We start from the raw sequence: 18,536 nt of genomic DNA, 5'->3' as shown, positions 1-18,536 counted from the left end.
GAGACCATGCTGAGGTCAGTGGCACATACTGACACCAGTGACCATATGGATGTCATTCATCTATGCTGTTACGGAAACCATGTTAAAGTCCATGGTCCTGCTGACTGTAAAGGATAAGGAAGCTTCTTTTGGTCTGGATGACTGCAGACTCACAGTTGAGAAAGGGGACATGGAAGACTTCTGTGGCAACTCTTCCCCCACCAATACCCCTGAAAAGTAACAGCCTAGAGAGAAATCCATCAAAGAGAATAGCGCTGTGAGTGGGAAAGGACTTTTTCTTTAAGGGGCTGGCCATGGGGAGTTTGACCATGCTCCAGTGAGTTTATGGGAAACACAAATTGGATTTATTTTTTTCTTATTATTTTCAGGAGGGTTACAAGGGTCTAGGAGGGCTGGGAAGTGAGTCTGAAGGGGTTATTGATGTGGAATTCCAAAACACTTAATAAAATATTATGTAATAATATTATGTGGAAATGAAGTTATGTCAGAACACAGATACAAATTGTGACAGTATTGAAAGTTGCAGAAGATAACTTCCATTTCCTGGGAATTCATTTGTTCACATTCCTCTTTCTTTACTTTTATTTTTATTTAGTTTTTGAAACAGGGTATGTCCCTGCTGTGCTGGAATACACACTGTGGACAAGGCTGGCAGGGAACTCCACCTCTGCCTCCTGAGACTGGTTTTAAAAGAGGAGATAACTAAGAAGCTATTGTACTGTCTTACTTTGGTCATTATTGTTTCTTCTCTTTAGTTTTGTCTCTTATGTTCTCTGAACTGTGGAACCAAAGATTTACATGTATTAGGTCCTCTCCTAGGCTATTGGTAGAAGTGGGTAGTATAAAAGCTTACAGCAAAAGAGAAAAATAGTCAGGAAAGCCTGAGTTCACATTCCAGGACTTAGTAATGGCAGCTTTAAGTAAAGCCCTCTTAATCTTGTTGGTAGCTAGCTATGGTTCCACATTAGCCAGCATCCTTTCATCAGCTTCAATACATGATTTTGGTTTTTCAGGCTGGTTAAAACTGAAGGGAAGAAAGGGGAACTAAAAAAAGGTAAAATATGATTTTCCAACTTGGTCACATAGCATACATAAGCCACCACCAGAATCCATAGGCTCATTGACAGACAGTTGTTAGAGGTCTTCTATTCTCTTATAGTTGCTATCTAGAACTTAGACAGCTTTCTGGTGCATATTAAGTATTCAACAGAGGTTTGGGTGCTGAAGTTCAAAGACAGTTATGAGCCTGATGGTTGTCTACACATCTTTTGAAAGTAGTGGAAAAGGCTTTGGATTCCCTCAGCTTATTTTCAACCAAACTCCTGCCTCTCCATGTCTTCTTGTTTCTAAAGCTAAACATGAAGTCAAATGCCAAGCCTCCCACCTTAGCAAGAGACTTCACTGTTCCTCAGCTTCCTCTGCCATGACCTGCATCTTCTCCATGGTAAGTGTAGTTTCTCCTAGAACTGTGGAGGAACTCATTCAAACATTCGTTTTGTCTATGACGAGTAACTTATCAGTTGCCTCCTGCCAATGTAAAGTTCTACACAGTTACCATAATCAAGCTTCTTGGGATGATACTCTGTGCTAAGAGACAACATCATTGCCTTTCTGCTCGTCATCAGCCTAAGGCCACACACTAGAAATTGTGTGTAGAAAGCTGCAAACCAAACATCTTCTTTTCATAACTTCAGAGGTTTGTGCTGCAAGTCCATCAAAACACACACAACAGAGCAAGTTCATCAGAACAGGGCAACCTAACTTTTAAAATACTATAAGGCCTTGGGTCTGTCCAAGACTCTTAACACTTGAACCATGCTCTTAAGACCAGAGAGCACACAAGATGAGTATCACAAGTGTATCTCAACATTTAAAGAATAGTGCTTTAAACCCACCCAATCCTCAGGGTATAATGAAAAGCACATTTGTGTAGGAGCCCAAATACCTTGTCTGTAGCCTTGACTAATTCAATTAATGTTCAAGAATGGTGGAACTAAAGCTTACTCCATTAGGAAACTCACAGGAGAAATGTTGAACTAACCACACTACCTCCTTAACTCCCTTGTGAAACTAAGGTGTAAGGAGCTGCTTAGGAAACGGTCTGAAGCCAGAATCTGAGCCTTTTATTCAAATGGCTTGGATCCCCGGTTTTCATTTCTTCTCTGCTTTTACTTTCTTCTCACTCGTGAATATGAATCACTAATCTCTCCTTCAAGCTCTTAAACAAAGTTGTCCATTCATAACTGTGTACCAAGTAAATCATTCATTTTTAAAAAGAGAATGGGGTAAGAGGCACATATTATCTGTGAACAATGATCGTCATTTGAATGGTATGAAAAAGTGTTTTTCCCCCTAAGAACATAGTTTGTGCTGAGAATGTGATTTTCTAAGCCAAAATAATGCAAACATGCTTAAGTCCTACTAATACTTACCCAGATGTAAAACTTGTCAAAGTGTAGGAGTATATGAACAAGGAAGAGATATTTCAAAATGTTCTTATCCATAAACACATAATGCACTTGGTGACAAAAATGAAGGGAAAATACTATTCTTTAAAATATGCCCATATAGCTCTGATTATATTTCAACCATCACCATAATCCAGGGTTGGTTATAATATTTGAATATTAAACAAGGAGACCTTACCACTGGCTACTTTGACATTGTAAAACATCTTAAGCTAATACTTACCTCGAATTTGTGGACACAGACTTAAATAAGCCATCATAAATTAAGGGCTACCCAGTGTCAATAGTTGAGTGTTTACCCTTTCCTGCTTTTTCTCATGGTTGTGCGTTGAGGTGGCTAAAATCAACCTGGAAGAGTACACATGTTTCAAACTCCCAGGTATAATTTTTAAGTTTTTATATCCAGGAAAGTAAGTGGACCAAGTTCAAAATGGATCACTCCCTCCAACACACACACACACACACACACACACACACACACACACACACACACATACACACACTATTGCTTTAAATGTCTCATATCTTCTGGGACCATCACAATGTTACTGGTGGCTACCAACAGCTTCCTATCAAACCCTCATTCTTTCATCAACTTCAAATATTTGACCAGCTGCTACCTTCCAGCTCGAGCTGTTTCTCTAGGAAATACCCAGAAGTACTTGGATTATTTTCCCTCCTTCACTGGCAAACATTTTGGGTCTGTTAAATGATCATAATTGCAGCCAGCACCTTCAAAATAAGTAGCCATAAGTGAATGGGAGACATATCAATGGTGCCACCACATTAACAGACAGAATTGAACATTAATATATTACACTATTTATCCTTTCAGCTTTTGTTTGGCTCTGGTTTGTAATTTTCCTCTGACTCCTTGTGCTTCCTTTCTGAATATTTGTTCTCAGCAACTGTTTTGAACAAGGCCCTGTCACCTGTTGCAGGAAGCTGAATTAGAGCTAATCCACTGAAACAGGCTTTTAGCCTCCTCGGAGACTGAGGAGCCTGTGTGATTTCTCTTTCAGACAGCTGGCACCCCAGGCAGCTCTTCCTCAGTCCACTCCCATCATTCCTTTCTCGTGACGATAGTGTAATTTTCTTTAAAAAAAAATGATAGAATGTGTTTCTCATTGAAAAACCATAGGACTATGAAAAGTTATATTTGATGATGTAGAGTTTTTATTTATGCCCTAATTGGACCTAGGCCATTTTTAAATGTAAAAATAAATGCAATTTAATTAGCAGATGAAGTATTTGGTTCAATTCTGGCATTCTCAAGTAGAATTTGCTTTGCTGATTCTCTGTCTCATGTCTTGTCCACCCTAATGATATTACTTTATACCATTTCACCCATTCCCATAGCTCCTGCCCTTTCATGCTACTTGTGACTGATTTCTCCTAAATGGCTCTATGTCCAGGCTGTTGTATCTTTTCTCATAGTATAATCCATACCCATATTTACATATTACATATAAACATTATAAACTAAGCCATGGATATGACAGAGAATAAGTAATTGTTGTTCTGCTAAGTCTTACTTCAAATTTCATTCACTTATCTGCAAGTTTGTCTTTTTTCTTTACAACTGGAATAAAATTCTATTATTTGTCTACATCACATTTTATCACCCATCTATCGATTAGTTGTAGTCCCTTAGACAGTTCTATTTCCTTGCTTTGAACAATGCAGCCCTGAGCACTAATATATGTAACTGCACATATATTAGTATAATATATGTAGGCTGTAGAGTCCATAGATTCATCTCGGGAGTGTTATGGCTGAATAATTCCATTTTTAATTTTTAAAGAGACCTCCATACAAATTTCCACAATGATTACACTAGATTATACTCCCAGCAGCAGTAAATAATGGTTCCTTGTTGTCAAGTTTTTGCCAAAAATTATTAGTATTTTTTAATGATATTCATTTCGATTGGAATGAAACAAAATAACGAAGTAGTTTCAATTTGAATTTCTCTGATGGCTAAAGATGTTGAAGACTTTTAAAGATGCTTACGGACCATTTGTACTTCTTACTTTAAGAACAATCTGGGGCACTGTCTCTTATCCTTATCACTCCTCCTGCTTATACATTATGGTTTTCAATGTTGTATTTTTGTGGAATCTCTCTCTCTCTCTCTCTCTCTCTCTCTCTCTCTCTCTCTCTCTCTCTCTGAGTGTATGAGTTTGTGTGTCTGTTCATCTATATTTATTCCTTGAGCTCTTTATTTGCTTCTTTTTTTTTTGTTCCTTTTGTCCTAGTCTGGTTTGTTTGTTGTTTTTAAAGTGAACTATCTGTTTATTTTATTAGCTCATTTGCTGATTAGATTTTTTTTTTAGTGTTTGTCGGGTATTTGCAGTTCTCTCTCTCTCTCTCTCTCTATATATATATATATATATATATAGATAGATAGATAGATAGATAGATAGATAGATATAGATATTAAACCACTTTCTGATGTAGAGATAGCATAGATTCTCTTTATTTTGTAAGATGTCTGTTTGTTCTTCTGTTTCCTGTGCTATGCAGAAACTTTAATTTAATTTGGCAATTCTTTGATTTATTTCTTGTGTATTTGGAACTCTAGCCAAAAAGCTGATGCCTATATCTTGGTGTGTATTCCATTTTCCTCTAATGCATTCCATTTTCCTCTAATGGTTTCAACATTTTTTTGATGCATTCAAGTGCAGGGTGAAAAATATGGACCTGTTTTCATCCTCCTATCACTAGATATCCTGTTTTACCAGCACAATATTGAATGCACTATCTTTATCCAATGTATCCATTTGGTAGCTTTAATTTTAAAAGTATGTGAAACACTGGGGAAGAACATTGACCAAGGAAATATTTGTGAGGACCTACTAGTCCGTGCACTGTCCTTGGTTTATACATAGACTTCTGAGATAAACCACTGGGATACTTTGAGGAAGAATATCCCATAGCCTTGAGGATCAAGGTTTGAACACTTGATCCTGGGTTGGTACCTACTGGGGAGGATTAGGAGGTGTAGCCTTCTTGGAGGAAGAATATTACTAAAATAGGCTTTGAGAGTTTAAAGATATGCACCATGTCCAATTGTTCTCTCTGCTTCGTACTTACTGTTCAAGACGTGAGCTCGCAGCTTGCTGTTCTAGCCACCATGTTTGATGTCTGCTGCTGCCCTGCCTCCACCCTGCAATCATGGATTCTTATTCTTTAGGATCCAGAGCTAAAATAGCTCTTTCTTCCTTAGTTGCTTTGGTCATAGTGTTTCATCTCAATGACAGAAAAAGTAACCATTACCACAATATAGTTCTGCTTCTTTTATTAGTGAAAATGAAAGGTAGCCTTCCTTGTCCTGGGGGCTCCTAAAAGTGAGTTGACTATCATAAAATGAAAAGACTTGCATATACAATAGCTTTCAAAAATGGCCACTTCATTTAAAGGGGGTGAGCCTTAGACATTTTGCTGGAAGCTACATGAGTCTTTTAAAGTGAAACATCTTATCTTTCTCTAATAATATTATGTGAAGAAGTCTCAAAGATCAAATGAACAGGGACATCTTTTACATAGTAAGAACTAACACATACAGACAGTTTTCTTTTTTTGGTAAGAGCATTTGAAAGTGAAGTTATACTACAATTTTACAACATTGCAGGCATTGTATAACTGATAGAAAGGAAATTATCTCAGTTGTCCAAAATGCATTATGAATATAACATCATTAAAAGCTCCTTGAAAACTCATTTTCTTCATTTTACTCTGAGACTTGCTTTCCTGGTGTTGGTACTTATAACCATATTAACATGTGCCTGAAATGGCGTCTGTTTACTACAGAACTCACCTTAGAAAATGACATTCTCTTATCTTTGTTTTGGAGATCAACCTAAGACAAATTTGTAAGAGGTGTTACAGTTATTAAACCTCATGATTAGGCTTCAACTCCGATGTGTCTTATACATCTGAGAGAGCTGTTTACCACCCACCCAATTATTTATTCTGCTGCCCTAGCATAATTTGACTTCAAATAGTAGTATATAAGCATGTATATCTTTGTTAAACAATTATAGCCTTTGAGAACTATCAGAGCCTAAATCCAATGTACCAAAATAGAAATCAGAAAATGTATACCAAACATTTCTACATACTTACCATATACTTTCTCTTTTCCTTATTAAGAGACTCTGGCTTAATTCAGGGGAATTAGGAGGCTTCCATTTCTGCCCTGAAACTAAGGGAGTAGGTGTCACAACTCTGCAACTAAGAACATGTTGCCAGATGATGCCAGGAGAGAACACTGGGAAGCTCTTTAAGAGGAGGCTTATTGGGCTAAACCACGTGCACACTTTGCCCTTTCACCTTTGCCCCTCATTCTACTACACTATAAACTTAAAACTGGAGAATGAGCACTCATACAGTCACAGAAACACATTTGAGATTTGAGAACCATAGGCCAAGGAGATCGATGCAGAAATAGCAGAAACAATGATTTTTCTGCCTGTTGATCCATCACCCAATTAACTGGGTCTGAATTGTGCTTCCTGAGATTTCTATTTACAAAGTAAAAAATGGCATAAACTCCCTCCTTGATAATATGACTTGTTTTGCAAGAATCTGTCTGGGATGGAATGAAATCCTTAATCACTTATACTTTATAAAAAGATAAAAGGATTGAAAATGTTTCTGTCCCTTAAGAAGTATGATGATAGTAAGAAATTTGATTCTCAAATATAGGAAGTAGGGATTGCCAAGAATGAAGGTAGGGGTCCTCCTACGATGGGAATGTGGAACAAGAAAACAAGAAGGAAACTTCATTAAAGCAGAGAAAAAGTCAGGCCATGAACCAGGTGGTAGATATTAAAAGGAGGCAATGCAGAAATCTAGATGTCCTTGACTTAACTAATATTGGCTGGGTGAAAGTGGCATCCAAGCAATATATATTTTAAAATGAGACAGCTTGTACCCTACTGCCCAAACTTTTCCCAGTGTCCCTCACACTACTGTAAGTGCAAGGCAGAATTAAAAAATCTGGTAGTGAGTGTGAAATTGATGATTAGGTCTGAAGTTACCAGGGAATGCTTTAGAGGGAAAGGGTCAAGAGGTCAAAAGTAGCAAGACTCAAGTCTCACCCAATCTTCCATTTGTACTTGACATTTTAGTTGATTCACTAACTCCCTAATTCAATAAACTTTTGTTGAATGATGGCTATGCTTTAAGTATTACTAGTATAGATCTCCAATTACTATCAGAGTATGATATTGTTTTTAATTAAAAATATGGCTTGAGACCAGGGAGATGGCATGGGGGAGTGGGGGTAAAAGCAATTGTCATGTAGACCTAACAAGCTGGGTTCACTCTCTAGAACAGATATATTAAAAAAAACCAGATATGATGGTATGCAGCTGCAACTCCAACATGTCTGCAGTGAGACAGGAGCCAGGGACAGGAGAGTTGGCAGGTAGCTCATGAACCAGCTATCCTGGAGTATCCAACACTGCTAGGCAAACAAGGGAGTCCCTGTCTCAACAGGTAGAAGGTGGGGACAACTCCAGAAATGTTGTCTTTTGACCTACACACTCTTGCATGGTATACATGACCACCCTGCATAATTAGAGAATTTTTAAAACTAAAAAATAACTCATGGGATGTAGAAAGAATAAGAGAATTAACAGACTCATAAAACATTAAAGAGCAACCAAGGAACTGAGTATGTATAGATGTTAAAGAAAGAAGATTCTTCTATTGTTTTTAGATGGTCTGGATATGGAAGCACCACCTTTATTTTCAGCACTTAGGAGGAAGAGGCAGGAAAATCTCTGTTAATACAAGAGCTGACTGGCACACAGAGTGAGTTCCAGGACATCCAGGGCTGTGGAGAAAGAGTCTGCCTCAAAAAAAAATTTTTTATATGAGATCGTAAGAGGCAGAATGTCAGAAAAGCTGCAGTGAACCAGCACCTCCTAGAAATGACTGTGAAAACAGGAAACAATGACAATATCAATAGATATACAAAGATAGACAGGGAAGTTTTCATTTGAACTTAACCCTAGAAAAATAACTCAGGCAACTAATGACCAATGGGAGAAGGAAAATGTGCCTCTTCTAGGATGAGCCCCATCTTTGTTGTCCATTGTAGACCAGTCAGTCCTGAAACCATATACATTTGAGCACAAAAGTGGACTCCAGAGGTTGTATTTATATATTTGTGAATATACATACACGTGTGTGTGTGTGTGTGTGTGTGTGTGAGACAGAGAGAGAGAGAGAGAGAGAGAGAGAGAGAGAGAGAGAGAGAGATTAGTGTGGTGTGTCTGTGTATGGTGTGTGATGTGTTAGTGTGTATGTGAGTGTGTGTGTACATGCTTGCTTGGTGTGTGTGTGATATATGTGTGTGTGTGTATGTGAATGTATGTATGTATGGTGTGGTATGCATTTGTGAATGGTATAGAATATGTGAATGTGTGTGTATGTGTGTGTACTTGTGTGTGCATTTGTGTGTGCCCATGATTGTCACTCTTTGGTTAATACCACAATACTTAGTGAGTAGTTTCTGCGCTCACAATGATGTTTCCAGTCCTGGCAGGAGGAAAGCATCTCTGCTCTTACATAACTCACACTCTGAAGGGCCCCTGACTTCCATTTCTATAATGTCTTATCTCAGACAATCCTCCAAGAAATACTTGTTTGAATGCATATTAACCTTGATGGGGCTTCCTTTTCTTTATTAAAACACACTCCTCTTTCTGCCATGGAAACCACAGGTGTCCCTGTCTTTTTGTCGTCTCTGCAGTGTCTTCTTCTTTCTAGCCTTTATACCAGTTTTTACCCTTAACTAGAACTTCAGGGCTTCCAGTGGAAGCTGGACAGATAATCTCACATGCTCTATTCAAAGATTTCAGATACTGGAATGGCTAGCAGCTGCTTCTGGGAAACCTGAGCCAGGAGCCTTTCAAGTGGACCATCAGTTCCTGTCTCCATTGGCAACGGGGTTTGGATGGCCCTGGGTGAGACAGGCAGTCTGGCTTGAGCTTGTCCTTCATGTAGGGCGCATGACCTGGGAAGCTATTCTTTATCTCAAAATGTCAGTCTTCTACTCAAGAGGAATAAAATTCTGGTGGGCCTTCTTGGTTTTGTTCTTCGGAATGAATCTTTTAAGAAACCTTTTAGTTTAGCTTTAAGGTCCACTCCAGAGACAGAAGCTCATACTTGATCCTGTAATCCTGGCCAATCACCCATGACAAGAGAGGTCCTATAGCCTAGGGAAGAACTTACTACTGCTATTTTGCTAAACTAGCATGGCATCAAACTGTCTTCTAATATAAATACTTATCTTTATTCACATACAATGTCTTTATTCCCATAGATCGGTACAACTCACTTTCTCCTTGGCAAATTCTCTTATTGCAGCAGACAGTGACTCAGAACTAATCAAAGTGTAAAGGAGAGGTGACCATAGAGTGCTCAGCTCTAAGTGAACATCTGTATCACCCTGTCCCCCCAAAGCTCAGGAAACACTGAGAAAGAGGAGCAGAAGGATTATAAGAACCAGGGGGATGGGAAGGAAAGTAGCGAAAGCAATGTCATCTGGACATGACTATACCACATGCTCATGAAGTTGCCAAAGCAGCTATGGCTGCCTGTTCAAGCCATGCACGAGAATGAGCCAGCTGGTATCCCAACATGGATGGACAGAGGGTTTTCAAGGCTTCACCCCTAACTGGGACCATTTGACCATTAAGAGTTTCTAGAAGAGGGAGATTCATCTTTCTCCAGGGATGTGGCCTCTTATCAGTTGCCCATGCTTCACTGGACAGCCTACGTCCATGTATGTATGGGCAGCTCTAATTGAACAGAAAAATAGTAACAAGGATATGAAATTGGGAAGTGACTTAGGAAGGGGAATCTATATCATATACATGTGTGAAATTCTCAACAATGGGAAAAAAATTAAAAAATTTAATAGTAACCCACCATGCATGTCTATGACTGGAGATATCACTGGCCAAATAGTCTAGCCCCAAATATTTAACAAAAATGAAAAACAACTATTTCTTTAGGCCTTATGCTGAGCTTCTGTTACTTGATTACAAATTATGGCAAGACTCCAGAGAACAGAATAACATAGAAGGGGAGAATTTCTGTGAGTTAAGTACTGTGTGATCGAGCTACAGTTAAGTAGTAGGCTGCAGTATCCTTACCTACGAGAGCAGGTAATCCTACGAGGGAGGAATCTTCATATCTATATCCCTCATTCATCCCTCCAGCTTCTGCCCTGGGATAGGATTACACCTGAGACATTGTTACTGAAATTTCCATAGTCCATAGTCTTGGAAGTCATAACAAACTAGACTGTGCCACCAGTCTTCAGTAGGCCAACAAAAGACAAGAGTCATTATGAAAAACACTGAACAGAGTTTCAGTCAATGCGGCCACACCTGGAAAAGAAACAGAGCAGTTTAGTAACCCCACCCACTCGCAGTATCTTTGGGATCCTAATGTGAGCTTGAGGTTTAAGTACGGAGCAAGAGAAGCACAGACAAGCAGTCCTGGTCACAATGTGGTCTCACTCGTCATCACTGCCTCCACTCTACTCTCTCGCACAACATGGTCTGAAGAATTATCAGAGATATATGAAATCTCCTCTTGAAAGACAAATTTCCTCTCAAGTTGGCAGCAGGCTTCAGACTTTTCCTTCTCTCAGCCTGGGATTTCTGGGTAAATTTCAAGCCCTCGGGGAGCATTATTTTTTCTTTATTCTTTTTAATTTATTCTCTCATATATTGCATCCTGACTACAGTTTTCCCTGTCCCTGGCTGCCACCTCCTTTTATCCCCTCCCCCTCCATATCTCCATTTTTTGTCTGGTTTCCTTTAGAAAAGGGCAGGCCTCCTAGGGATATCATGGCATATCAAGTTGCAATAAGATTATATGTAAGGGGATGTTCTGATACTAAGGTCTTGTTCCCCAATTGGTTCTTGATTTGTCAGTAAAGAAAATCAGGAGGCCAATTGCTGGGTGGAGGGTACAGGCAGGACCTCCAGATACCAAGATAAAAAAGGAGACATACAGATGGAAAGAATCTTTTCTGCCACGCTTTGGAGAAAGAAGAATGCAACACCATGTAAGGTCTCAGGGAGAGCTAGGGTCTGGGATGTTTGGCAGTGGCAAGGTGGGACTATTCATTGAAGTTTAGGAAAAGTAGAGAGACAGAGATAATAAAAGTGGTAAGGGCAGGAGTAGAAACACCCAGTAATTGTGCCAAGAAGGCAAATTATATAGGAATTAACTCTCTCTCTCTCTCTCTCTCTCTCTCTCTCTCTCTCTCTCTCTCTCTCTCTCTCTGTGTGTGTGTGTGTGTGTGTGTGTGTGTGTGTGTCTTTTATCCTCAGTTTCAAGGATCTAGGAAGTAGGCTTGTAGCTAGGTGGGACCAAATCATGAAACGAACCTGGGCAGTAATGTTTTAAAACTACGGGAAACAATTAGGCATCTCCCCTCATTAAGGCAATCCAGTAGGAAGACCAGGGTCCCAAAAGCAGGCAAAAGCATCAGAAACAGAGCCCACTTCTTCTGCTAGGAGTCCCACAAAACCACCAAACACACAACTATAACATATGTACAGAGAGCCAAGGTTAGACACACGCAGGCTCCCTGATATTTGGTTCAGTATTGGTAAGTCCCTATGAGTCTAGGCTTGTTGATTCTGTGAGTTTTTCTGTGGTGTCCTTGAATCCTCTGGCTTCTACAATCTTCCTTCAGCCCTTCAAAAGGAGTCCCTGAACTCAGTCTAATATTTGGCTGTGGGTCTCTGTTTATATTTCCATTTGAGGCTGGAATAAGCCTCTCTGATGATAACGGGGCTAGGCACCAGACTATGAGACTAGCAGAACAGCATTAGGCATCATTTCATTTCCTCCTGACCTTCCGTCACTCATGTTTGGTTCTATCCTATGTCTCTGAGCTATCCAACCTCTTAGGACTGGGCTCCTTCTCCTCACATGAGTCTCAAGCTGGACCAGTCACTGCTTAGCCACTCCCACAATTTGATACCACCTTTAGCCCAGCACATCAAGCTGGCAGGACAAATTGTAGATCAAAGGTTTTGTGGCTGGGTTGGTGTATCAAACCCTTTATTGGAAGTCTTTCCTGGTTATAGGAGATGACCAGTTCAGGTTCTGTGTCCTCCATTATTAGGAATCTTAGACAGAGTTCACCCTAATATATTCCCAGGAGTTTCCATTGCACTAGACTTCTGTTTTACTCATGAATTGCCCAGCCCCCAATTCTAGTCATCTCTCCCAGTGTTATTCTCTCCCCAAACCTTCTCCTAACATAATCCCTCCTGTTCCTGTCACCACCCACCCCCAATATACCTGAAAATATGTGTTAAATGTTTTCTCCCCAAGGAAATCCAGGCATATGTCCCAAAGCACCCCCCCTTGTTACTTAGCCTCTCTGGGTCTGTGGATTGTAGCATAGTTATCTTTTACTTTACAGTTACTATCCACTTATAAGTGAATAAATACCATGTTTGTCTTTCTCTGTCTGGGTTACCTCACTAAGGAAAATTCTTTTCCAGTTCCATCCATTTGCCTGCAAGTTTCATGATGTCGATGTTCTTAATAGCCAAAGTAATACTTCATTGTGTAAATTTCCCACATTTTCTTCATCCATTCTTCAGTTGGGGAACATCTAGGTTGTTCCAGTGTCTGGCTATTATAAGTAAAGCTTCTGTGAGCATAGAAGAACAAGTGTCTTTGTGGTAGGATAGTGCATCTTTTCTGTACATGCCCAAGAGTGACTTTAACACAGTTCTTCACAGAACAGAAGAACTCGGGATAGCTGAAACAATGCTGTCCAATAAAAGAACTCCTAGAGGTATCACCATCCCTGATTTCTAACTCTACTACCAAGCTTTAGTCATAAGAACCACAGGGTATCGGCTTAAAAACAAATAGGTCGATCAATGATATCAAATTGAAGACCCAGATCTAAACTCAAAAGAAGCCAAAATTATACAATAGAAAAGAAGAAAGCATCTTTAACAAATGGTGTTGGTCTAATGAGACAATTGTTTTAATGCCCTCATTAACCAGAGTGAGGGGCACAAGTGTCTCTTGTAAAATACCTCCATTCTTATCAGGATGCAGAAAAATTCAGCCGTATCCCAAGAGAAAAAGATGAGGGAAAGAATTCCAAGATTTTCTCAAACAATCATTACAAGGCCTAACACTACTCTACTGCCAAACATGTCCTCCTACACAGCCCAAAGCAGTGCTACTCAACCTTAATTCTGTGTCCCTTTAATACTTTCTCATGCTGTGCTGACCCTGAACCTTAGAATTATTTCATTGCTACTTCATAACTGTAATTTTTCTACTGTTATGAATCATAATATAAATATCTGATATGTAACAGATCTGTGATGTGACCTCTTTGGAAATTGCAACCCACAGGTTGAAAAACACTGTCCCCAAAGCATTAGTAAATTCTTTGAAATTCAGATTTACACCCTGGTTTCTCTTGATCTCTGTCTACAAAGATGACATGAGACCGGTCAATAACTACTAATGCACAACTCATCACAAGCACTTAAATACATTCTTCCCTGTTCTGAACGTTCTCGACTCACAGCATCTGGGACTATGGGCCAGTTATGGGTCGAGCTGGCTAGTTTTCACTGTCAAGTCGATGCAGGTTTAAATCATTTGGAAAATGAGTACAAATGAGAAATTATCTAGATAAGGTTGGCAGGTAGCCATGTCTGTGGGGAATTGTATTGATTATTATTTGGTGTGAAGACCTAACTCATTCTCAGGGTCACAATTCTCTAGGCAGGGGTTCCTGAACATTATAAAAGAGGAGACATGATAAGAACAAGGAACACAAATGTGTCCTTTCTGCTCTTGACTATAGATGTGTGAGTTCCTGCCTTAAGTTGTTAGTGATGTACTGTAACTTGTTGTTAGGTAAATATACCCTTTCTCCTCAAAGTTACTTTCATTGGGTGTATTGTCACAGAAACATATATGAAACCAGAACATGAGTAAAGTATGAAGCTTAACTACATTTTAGGTCACCAGTCCAACTGACTTTCCTGGAGGGCTGAGGAAAACAATGTTTTCCCTTCCTCCAGGACAGCCAGCTTTCATCCACTCACTGTTTCTGAATTAAATTGCCAGGACAAAAATACATTTTAGAAATAATACCTAGGCTATGTTCTACCTTCCTTGAAGGATATACCTTCATAATTTGAATGTATGTTAGAAATTCATTGAAAAATATATCCAATTCTTTCTATTCTAAAGGTGTGGAAGTCAGCATAATGCAAAAGAAAATACAAGTTAGCCTAAGTTTTAGTGTACAGTTAGCAAGTAGTCAATGCTAAAATGTGTGCTAAACTAAAGATGTTGTTAATAAATTGCTAACTATTTCACCTATAACAAATATTTTCTTGGTGCTAGGAAGATGGCGCTGTGAGAAAAGAGCACTTGCTCTTGCAAACATGATTATCTGAGTTTTAGTTCCCAGTACTCCTAGAAAAAGCTGGGCAAGGCTACACATACCTGTAACCACAGCATGAGAAGAGAAGAGGAGATAGGCAGATCCAGAGAGCTACCCCAGACAAAATAGAAAGGTTCTAGTTCAGTGAGAGACTGTCTCAAGGCAATAAAGCTAAGAGAAGGCTACAGAAAAAAAAAAAAACATAACCCACCAGATATCATGCTCTGGCCTATGCTGGTAAGCACATATTAGCTACTTCCATGCACACATGCATATACCACACACAACAACACACACCATGCACATGTGTGTACCTGCACACACATAATGCTCTTTGTAATTTTTTCTCAGCCTCATTTTATTATGACCGTAACATTAACGAGTTTTTACATAATTTGGTGATCGACTGACAGGAAATCCAAACTAAAAGAACTTTTCTTGAATCATTGTAATGCTTAGTACTTTTAATTAACTGTAATTCATAAAAATGCCCCACTTTTGAGGCAGTAGCAATTGCAACTGTCAAAAATACTTCAAGCAATATTTAGATCCAGAAACTCATCATTATTTTATGTCATGTTGAAATACTTTAAATGTGATCACATGTAACGAATTATCATCACATAAGATGGCATCTAATATCTCAATTTTATCACAAAGGGCACACGAAGACTGTCATTTAAATATGAAATATTCAGTCATACAATATTCTTCGCTCTATTTTATTATATTTCTTTTTATTAGAAATTGATTCTTTTCTCATATAATATATTCTGATTAAGCTTCCCTTTCCTCTACTCCTTCCAGTTCCTCCTCATTTCTCCTGCTATCTGCATCTACTCTCTTTCTGTCTCTCTTTAGAAGAGGGTTCTAAGAAGTGAAAATGAAATATAGCAAAATGAAATATAAGATAAAGCAAAAACTATCACACTGTTGTTGGACAAGGCAAATCAATGAAAGAAAAAAAGGGCAAAAGGCAGCACAAAAATCAGAGACTCACTTGCATTCAGGAATATCATTAAAAATACTAAACTAGAAGCCATAATATATATGCAGACGACCTGGTGCAAACTCGTGCAGGCCCTGTTCATGTCGCTTCAGTCTCTGTGAACTTTGCTCATGTTAAAGGGCCTTGCTTCTTTGTGTTCTCCATCCCCGCTGGTTCTTACATTCTTTCAGCCTCCTCCTCTGTGTGGTTCCCTGAGCACTGAGGGGAGATATTTGATGGACACATCCCATTTAGTTTTGGCTCTATTGGGAGCGGTATTTTATTGGGTTCTTATATCTACCATCCTTTAAACCCTTATTCCACTCTAATACCTTCTAGCTCCCCAACACTAGTTAACAGAGAAAAAAGGTTAGAGGGGAAAGGGGGGATATAGACTCCTTTAGGCTCCTTACTGCTGATTGGAGGCATCCAGTTCCTTGGGGAAAGTCCAATCTTCATCATAAGGGTATCTCCAACATTTTCTGCTGTTTTTTCTGCAGCAACAACAACCAGGAGCGGCAGCCACCTCAGAGTTCCCCTGCTCAACCCTTCTTGGGGGTCTGGCATTTATACCCTCTCAAGAGTTCCCAGAATTAAACTATTTGCAGCTGGCAAAAATCACACCCCTTCTAGTGCATGAGGCAAATCATAATCACCTGCAATGAAGCAGTCTCTTATCCCACACTTGTATTAAAAACATATTTATGTAGCATAACTGGGTTTTTAAAGAAACCAAAATTCCCACTACAGTTTAGGGCTGTGTTCTAAGGCATCTCACTGTCTGCATAATGCCTGGCTGTGGGTCTCTGTATTTGTTCTCCTCTATTGCATGAGAAAGATGCTTTGATGATGATCTATAAGTATAACAGAATATCATCAGTAGTCATTTTATCACTACATTTCTTCTTCTTCTTTTTTTATATCAGCATTATCTAGTTTTGCCCTAGTTTCCTGGAATATATAGTGTTTGGTTCTTAGCAGTGTTAGATATAGGATCCATCTCATGAAGTGAGCCTTCACTTAAAACAGATAATGGAGGGCTGCTCCTAAAAGCTTATGCCACCCGTGTCCTGGCCTATGTGGCAGGCAAGACCCCATTGTAGATCAAAGGATTTGTGACTTGGCATGGTGTTTGCTTTTCTCTTTTGGTAACACATAGAATAGCTTCCTATACCAAAGATGCCAGAATGCAGGGACAAAGGCTCTACATAGGCACCAGCTTGACTTTTTTATGTGTAATGAGATGTATAAGTGTTGTTTTAAGGAAAGGGGCCTTGCTGTCAGTTTGTGGAGAACAACTGGTTCTCTTGGCAACAGCCTGGGTTGTTTGGGGATTCCCATTGGGATTCCCTTGGCTAATAATGTAACCCAATCCTAATACTGGAAGCTTCCTTTAATGACAAGAGATGACTAATTGGGACTGTGTCTCCTCCCTTATTTGGTAATTTCATTTAGATAGCCTTTATATATGTCTATATTTAAGGAAGCTTCTACTGTTTTAGGTTTCCACACTACCCCTAAATGCCCCTTAAATTTAGTTGCCTCCTCACAGTCCCTCCCTAGACTTCTCTCCTCCCTCTTGCCACTTCATTCTCCCATTCCAGCACCACCACTCATCATTTATTTTATTACCCTTTTCTAACAAGATCTATCTGCTGCCCTTAGTCCTTTATACCTACCATCTGTGGTTTTATGGGTTGTAGCCAGGTGTCTTAGAGTTTCTATTCTTGCATAAACATCATGACCAAGAAGCTAGTTGGAGAGGAAAAGAATTATTCAGCTTATACTTCCACATGGCTGTTCATCACCAAAGGAAGTCAGAACTGGAATTCAAGCAGGTCAGGAAGCTGGAGCTGATGCAAAGACCGTGGAGGGTACTGCTTACTGGATTGCTTCCCCTGGATTGTTCAGCTTGATTTCTTATAGAACCCAGGACTACCATCCCAGCGATGGCACCACCTACAATAGGCCCTCCCACCCTTGATCACTAATTGAGAAAATGCCTTACAACTGAATCTCAAGGAGGTGTTTCCTCAAAAGAGGCTCCTTTCTCTGTGTTAACTCCAGCTTGTACATTAACACACAAAACCATCCAGTACACCTGGTTATCATTGGCTTAGCAGCTAATATCCACACATAAGTGAATATATACTATATTTCATATTTGTCTTCCTGGATCTGGGATACCTTACTGGGGAAGTTTTTTGTTTGTTTTGGTTTGGTTTTTGGTTTTTGGGGTTTTTTTGTAATTACATCCATTTGCCTGTAAATTTCATGATGTCACTTTTCAATGGCTGAGTAGCACTTCATTGGGTAAATATACCACATTATCTTTATCTACTCTTCTCTTGAGAGACATTTCCATTGTTTCCAGTTTCAGGTGATAATCAATAGAGCAGCAATGAACAGGGTTGGACACTTGTCTTTAGAATAGGGTGCATGTCCTTTGGGTATATGCCCTATAGTAGTATCGCTGGACCTTGATGAAGATTATTTGCTATCTTCCTGAGGAGCTGCCATACTGATTTCCATACAGCTCTATATGTTTGAACTCCCATCAGCAATATTTCTTAAGAACGTGTTTTACTTGACTCTTATATTG

This window comes from Rattus norvegicus, chromosome 7, assembly GCF_021556685.1.
Source record: "Rattus norvegicus strain SHRSP/BbbUtx chromosome 7, alternate assembly SHRSP_T2T, whole genome shotgun sequence".
In the NCBI taxonomy this organism is placed as follows: Eukaryota; Metazoa; Chordata; class Mammalia; order Rodentia; family Muridae; genus Rattus; species Rattus norvegicus.
This window is presented reverse-complemented; position numbering follows the sequence as displayed.